This window comes from Dipteris shenzhenensis, chromosome 14, assembly GCF_047967505.1.
Source record: "Dipteris shenzhenensis isolate YYH24624 ecotype China chromosome 14, Dip_SZ_1.0, whole genome shotgun sequence".
NCBI classification, from domain to species: Eukaryota; Viridiplantae; Streptophyta; class Polypodiopsida; order Gleicheniales; family Dipteridaceae; genus Dipteris; species Dipteris shenzhenensis.
In genome coordinates, this window is record NC_141609.1 from 2,212,240 (window position 1) to 2,218,239 (window position 6,000).

Below are 6,000 nucleotides of genomic sequence, written 5' to 3' on the forward strand. Positions count from 1 at the left end.
CAATGGTATCCTTTACTATGCAAAGGACAAGATCCAAGCTAAGTTAAGATTACTAATTTCAGGATGGTGAGATCATATCCTTTGAAGTCTATGCTCCTCCACACTTGTTCTTCACATTTCTTTGTGTGCATTCCACACACTTCATGTGCCTTCCACAGTTGGCATATGGCCTTCACATGCTTCAGTGTCTTTCAGACAATTTGCATGTAGCCTTTCTTACACACTTGAGCACACATTGATATGAGGCCCACTGCTCTATATGACTCATTTTTTCTATTTTTTATAATCCCCATAGTATCATATTCTTAATTTTTATCTCCTATACCAAGGTATTTATAATTCAACACGTGGTATTTACAATAATCCACTCCCTCTTAAAATATCTTATAAAATGGAAATAAAGTGACAATCACCAAGTCACCGCTTGATTAATTCTGTCACATAAAACAGATTTCATTGAAAAGTTAAGAGAGATCAAATTCTCGCACTAGATCTTTTAGGCTGTCTCTTGTGACATGGAAGGATTTACTCTCCATCAAGTTGGTTAAGCATAGAAGAATTTGAGTCGATACTTATTGGTGCATCCAATATCTCCTTCTATGTTAATGAAATACAAACTATATCATTGAGTGGATACAAGTACTTTCTATGTCAATGAAATACAAACTATATCATTGAGTGGATACAAGTATTTCTATGTCAATGAAATACAAACTATATCATTGAGTGGATACAAGTACTTTCTTGATAAAATACATTGTGCATTGTTGAAGAAATGTTAGCATGTCCCTAGTCACAAACCTAATGCATATAGGTGCCATGTTTAAAGCTACAAAGACTCTTTATAGGATAAAGACTTGCTCCAAAAGTAATCCTTTGTTGAGAGATCATCATCCATAATGAAATATATAAAGATTTTACCAAGTAATGAATGTAGTGCTTAAGAAACAAGGATTCAAGAATATTGGGCCACAAGGTCCTTATCCAAGTATCTATCTCCACATCCAAGTAAGAGCTAAAGAATCATTTTGAGCTAATTTGTAAAAATTTACTATGATCACCTCAATTGAAATTCTACAGAGTCCCAAAATGAGTCTCAAATTTTCCTAATGGCACAAACATACAACATAAATGGTTGAGTGCACGACTTTTATTGATGACTATAGGAGATATTATTGGGTCTATTTTCTCAAGCAAAAATTTGAGGTCTTTTTTATTTTTCAGGAGTTTGAAGTCATGCTAGAGAAGCAAAAATGCTAGATTACATAGAGAAGGTGAATACATTCTTCTACATTCATGAACTTTTGCAAGAGGAACGGAATTCAAAGACAATTCACAGGTACAGATACTCAATAGAATGTAGTAGCCAAAAGGCTAAATAGAACTTTAGTAAATAGTGTTAGAGAAATGCTTAGAAGCATCTTCCAAATTAGTATTGACACAAGCAATCCACACTGCAAACTACTTATGTAATTAGCTTCCAATCAAATCAATATAAGATATGACACCTTATGAGGCATTCATTAGATCTAAGCCATGCATTGGGCATCTCTGCATATTTCTATGCATAATATATGCCTACATACATGATAATCATCATAGAAGGTTTGATTTAAGTCACATAAATGTGTCATAGTTGGCTATATGATGAGAGTGAAGCATACAAGTTATATGATCCCATCAGCCAGTTAAAGGTCATTATCTCCAGAGATATAGAATCAAAATGCCAAAAGGTTCCTAATAAGAGAAACAACTCAGACAGCTAACAAGAGAATAGAGACCACCACCCAGGTTAACATAGGCTTAGAAGGGCAAAGAAATTAAAGTCGAAAGCATAAATTATGATCTTATGACTACCATCGTAGCTACATAATTGCCAATGTACTTTGAGGATGCAGTTGATAAGCTAGAATGGTAAACTGCTATCGTTGAATGAAGAAATGGATTCTTTGTGCACAAACAACACTTGGAATTTATGTGACTTACTACTAGGAAAGAAAGAAATTGCAAACAAGTGAATTTACAAAGTCAAGTATAATCCAGATGGTAGCATTGAAACACACAAAGCCAAATTAGTTGCAAAATATTTTGCACAATCATATGGGCAAGATTATGATGAGACTTATGCACTAGTAGAGCACAGATGGATTCCATAGGATTTTTCATATCCCTAGCCATGCTTAATAGATGGAATGTACTAACCAAATGTCAAAAATGGAATTTTCAACGGCTACTTAGATGAGAAAGTCTATATGCAACAACCATTAGGGTATGTTGAACCAACAAAAGAGAATCATGTTTGCCATATTAAGAAAAGTCCTTATGGCTTAAAGCAAGCCTCTAGAAGTTGATACAACAAAATTAACAAGCATTTTGCTAATCTAGGATACATCAAGTCCGATGCAGATCACACACTCTATGACAAAGTTCAAGGGGAAGACACTACCTTTGCACTTTTGTATGTAGATGGTTTGATTGTGATAGGAAGAAATGATAGATTCATCAACAATATGAAACAAGACCTATTTTACTGAGTTTGAAATGAAATAGATTGGACTAGACCAGTGGGTATATTGAACCAACAACAGAGAATTAAGTTTGCCATCTTAAGAGAAGTCTTTATGGATTAAAGCAAGCTCCTAGAAGTTGGTACAACAAAATTGACAAGTATTTTTTTGATCTAGGATACATCAAGTCCAATTCAGATCACACTCTCTATGACAAAGTTCAAGGGGAAGACACTACCATTACACTTTTGTATGTAGATGGTCTGATTGTGGCAAGAAGAAATGATAGATTCATTCGCAAGATGAAACAAGACCTATTAGAAAAGTTTGGCATGAAAGATTTCAAATTGGACTATCTTGATAGTTGACATCCTCAAGTAAGACAAACAAGAATGCTATCTTCCTGCTTCCTTCTTGGGAGAAGTCCTTTGAAAGACAATAAGAGCATGGTCTTCTTGCTTCCTTCTAGTACATGCCATTTCAAAGACAAAAATGTCTTCCTACTTCCTTTCATGGACATGTCGTTTGAAAGATAATTAGAAAAATATCTTCCTACTTTCTTTTGGGGACATGCCATTTGAAAGATAGGCATGACAACAAAATCTATTTACTTCCCTATCTCCCCTTCCTTGTCCATGTACTTTGCTTTCCTATGTTCCCTTTCCTACCTACATCCTTGTCCATGTAGTTGGCTTTCCTATGTTCCCTTTCCTATTTGCATCCTTATTCTCAATGACATGAAGTTTCAAAGACAACCATGATGGAAATGTTTCTTTCTCCTTATGGGGACATGCCATCATCTGACAGCAATGAGCTATCCCAAAGCCATAGAGCCAACATAAACATTGATGTATTTATAGAGACTCCAGAAATGTCTTTCTAATTTCCTATGTGTTTGTCAACATCAATGTCTTTCTACTTCCTTCTGGTGGGGATAGCCATTTGAAAGACAATCAAGAGCACTATATTCCTTCTTTCTTCTAATGACATGTCTGTCCTTGGACGTGATTAAGTATGAGATGCCCTTATATGCCTTCAAGATGTCTTTAAGTCTAGAATGTTCTTGTCTTCAGAGTGTCTAGTTTTGGGATGTCTATATGTCTTTATTAGGAATCTGAGATGTCTTCACATGGAATCGAGTATGTCTTCAAGTCTTAGATGTCCTCATGTTCATCATAATATCTTAAGTTTAGGATATCTTCTCCAAATCACCAAAGAGATGCCTCATGTTTAGTGTGTGGGTTAACATTTTCTTGGGTGTAGCCAATCACAGAATTATTTTCACATTTTGGGGGCGCGACGCGATGCACTCCTAGGTGAGATTTTGAATTTTGTTGCGGACCTGCGCTCTCGTTGAAAATTTTCCTGACATCATGATGCTGCACTGGCGTAATAACAAGACACAATCTATTTATTTTGAACACCGCAGAGCTCAACACATGGTAGCTCTGCACTACATATGAAATCAGATTCATGAAAATTCAAGGTTAGCTTGGAGAGATCACCACGTTGGTCCTTGGCATAATAATGAGATGCAATCTATCATTCTAAAAACCCCCATAGTGCAGTCTTTGGCTTGACCACCTCATTGTCCAGCATTTTGCAACAAATTTGCCACCTATCACTGAGCAATGCGTCCCATGTAGATAAGGAAAATTGAAGATTGGCTTGGAGAGACCACCACGCTGGTTCTTGGAGTTATGGATCCGTTACCTATTTTTACTTATTACAAAAGAAGATCTATGATGACGACCACACTGGAAAATAGAAGGAGATCTATGACAACCACCATGCTGGTTCTTGGAGAGCTATATATTCTTGTTCAATCAAGGAACATGCCATTGACGATATGGCCCTTGAGGGGTCCCCTTTAGGGGCAAGGGCCATATTGACATGCCATATCTATCCAGTGGCATCCTGGATATTGTATAATGCATGTCGATGTGGCCCTTGCCCCTAGAGGGGACCCCTCAAGGGCCATATCGTCAGTTGCATTTTCTAAAAATTTAATTGTATTTATTTTTCTATATGTATCCCCATGTAACCATCGCGGTGGGTTGTTGGAGCTATTTTAGCGCTATTTTTATTCTAAACCAAGGAAATTGTAGTCCTACTTTACTGGTATTTTAGTCCTTGTTGCAATAAATCCAAATGAGGGCAAAGTATTCTAAGCCACTGTGGTGACTGGAGGCCCGGCAGTGACTTCCAGATAATCAACTACATCAAATAGCAAGTTATATAAAAATTAACAACTTATACTGAGGAAAAATTGAACAGAAGATCTTACATTTATAAAAACTTAGCAATTGCTGAGAGCCTTAGAGGCCAAAAGATTACAAATAGCGACCATAACCACTTAGTGCATAAAAATTAACAACGGTGCATACTGAGAGCCTCAAATTGAACAAAAGAGATTACATTTGTAAAAACTCAACAATTGTTGCTGAGAGCCTTAAAGACCAAAATATTACATCTAGCGAGCCAAAGGATCGTTGAGAGCCTTAGAGGCCAAAGATTACATCCAGCCATTGCTGAGTGGTTATGAACCTCGTTGAGCAAGAGGGTATTTGTACAACTCAGTATTGCTGCCAGCCTAGCTTGCTGCATTCAAATTTTTAGGGAGCCAATGGAGGAGATGATGGTGAGACCAAAGGCCATGCACATTACCAGGACTTAGATTATAGGCCCCCCAATAAGATGAGTATGTTGTGAAAACCTTGAGTGCATCATCAACATCCAGGGGGGATCCATACAACACAGCCATAAAGAGGCCAGAGATGGTCATGCTATCCAAGGTGGTCACATGCACATGTAGGGGGAATGGACTGAGGGTTTGAAGGGTGACCAAAAGAGCGATCATTTCCAATCCTAGTGAGTGCAACACAATCACCTTATACGAGAAGGTAGATAACATTGGGATCACGTTGCATCAAGGAGTAGTAGTAGTTACACTAGGCATGGTGAAGATGAGTGGGTGAGCGGTGGAGATGAGCAGGGGAGTAGATGAGTGATGAGAGTTGGAGGAGGGAGTGAGGAGCAAAGTAGAGTAGGGGAGGAAGAGAGCTGGAGGAGGGTGCATGGAGCAAAGTAGTAGAGCAAGGGCAAGATGAGACAAACGTAGCAAAATGCCAAATGCCACGGATCTTATATAAAGTAAAGTTCGAGCCACCACGGTGGCAGGAGGCCCGATGTTCCATACAAATAATCATGACTACCACCTTAATTAATCAAATTGTGGTAATTTTGCACTCTACACTACGGTGGCTGGTAGTTAACTGCTAGCCCGATGGATTTTAGCCACCACAGACATAGCTGATGAGAGCCACCAGCATCGGGCACTCCTCTTCATGGGGGTTTCTCTAAAGAAGGCCATTTGTAGAAGCAACATCACCACCAGCTATGGCTACCACCTCCGAGGTCGCGATGAGCAAGCGTGTCTGTGATGGGCGTGGAGTTGCTCATTGAGGCTAGCTGAAGGCTTACGGAGCTAGTC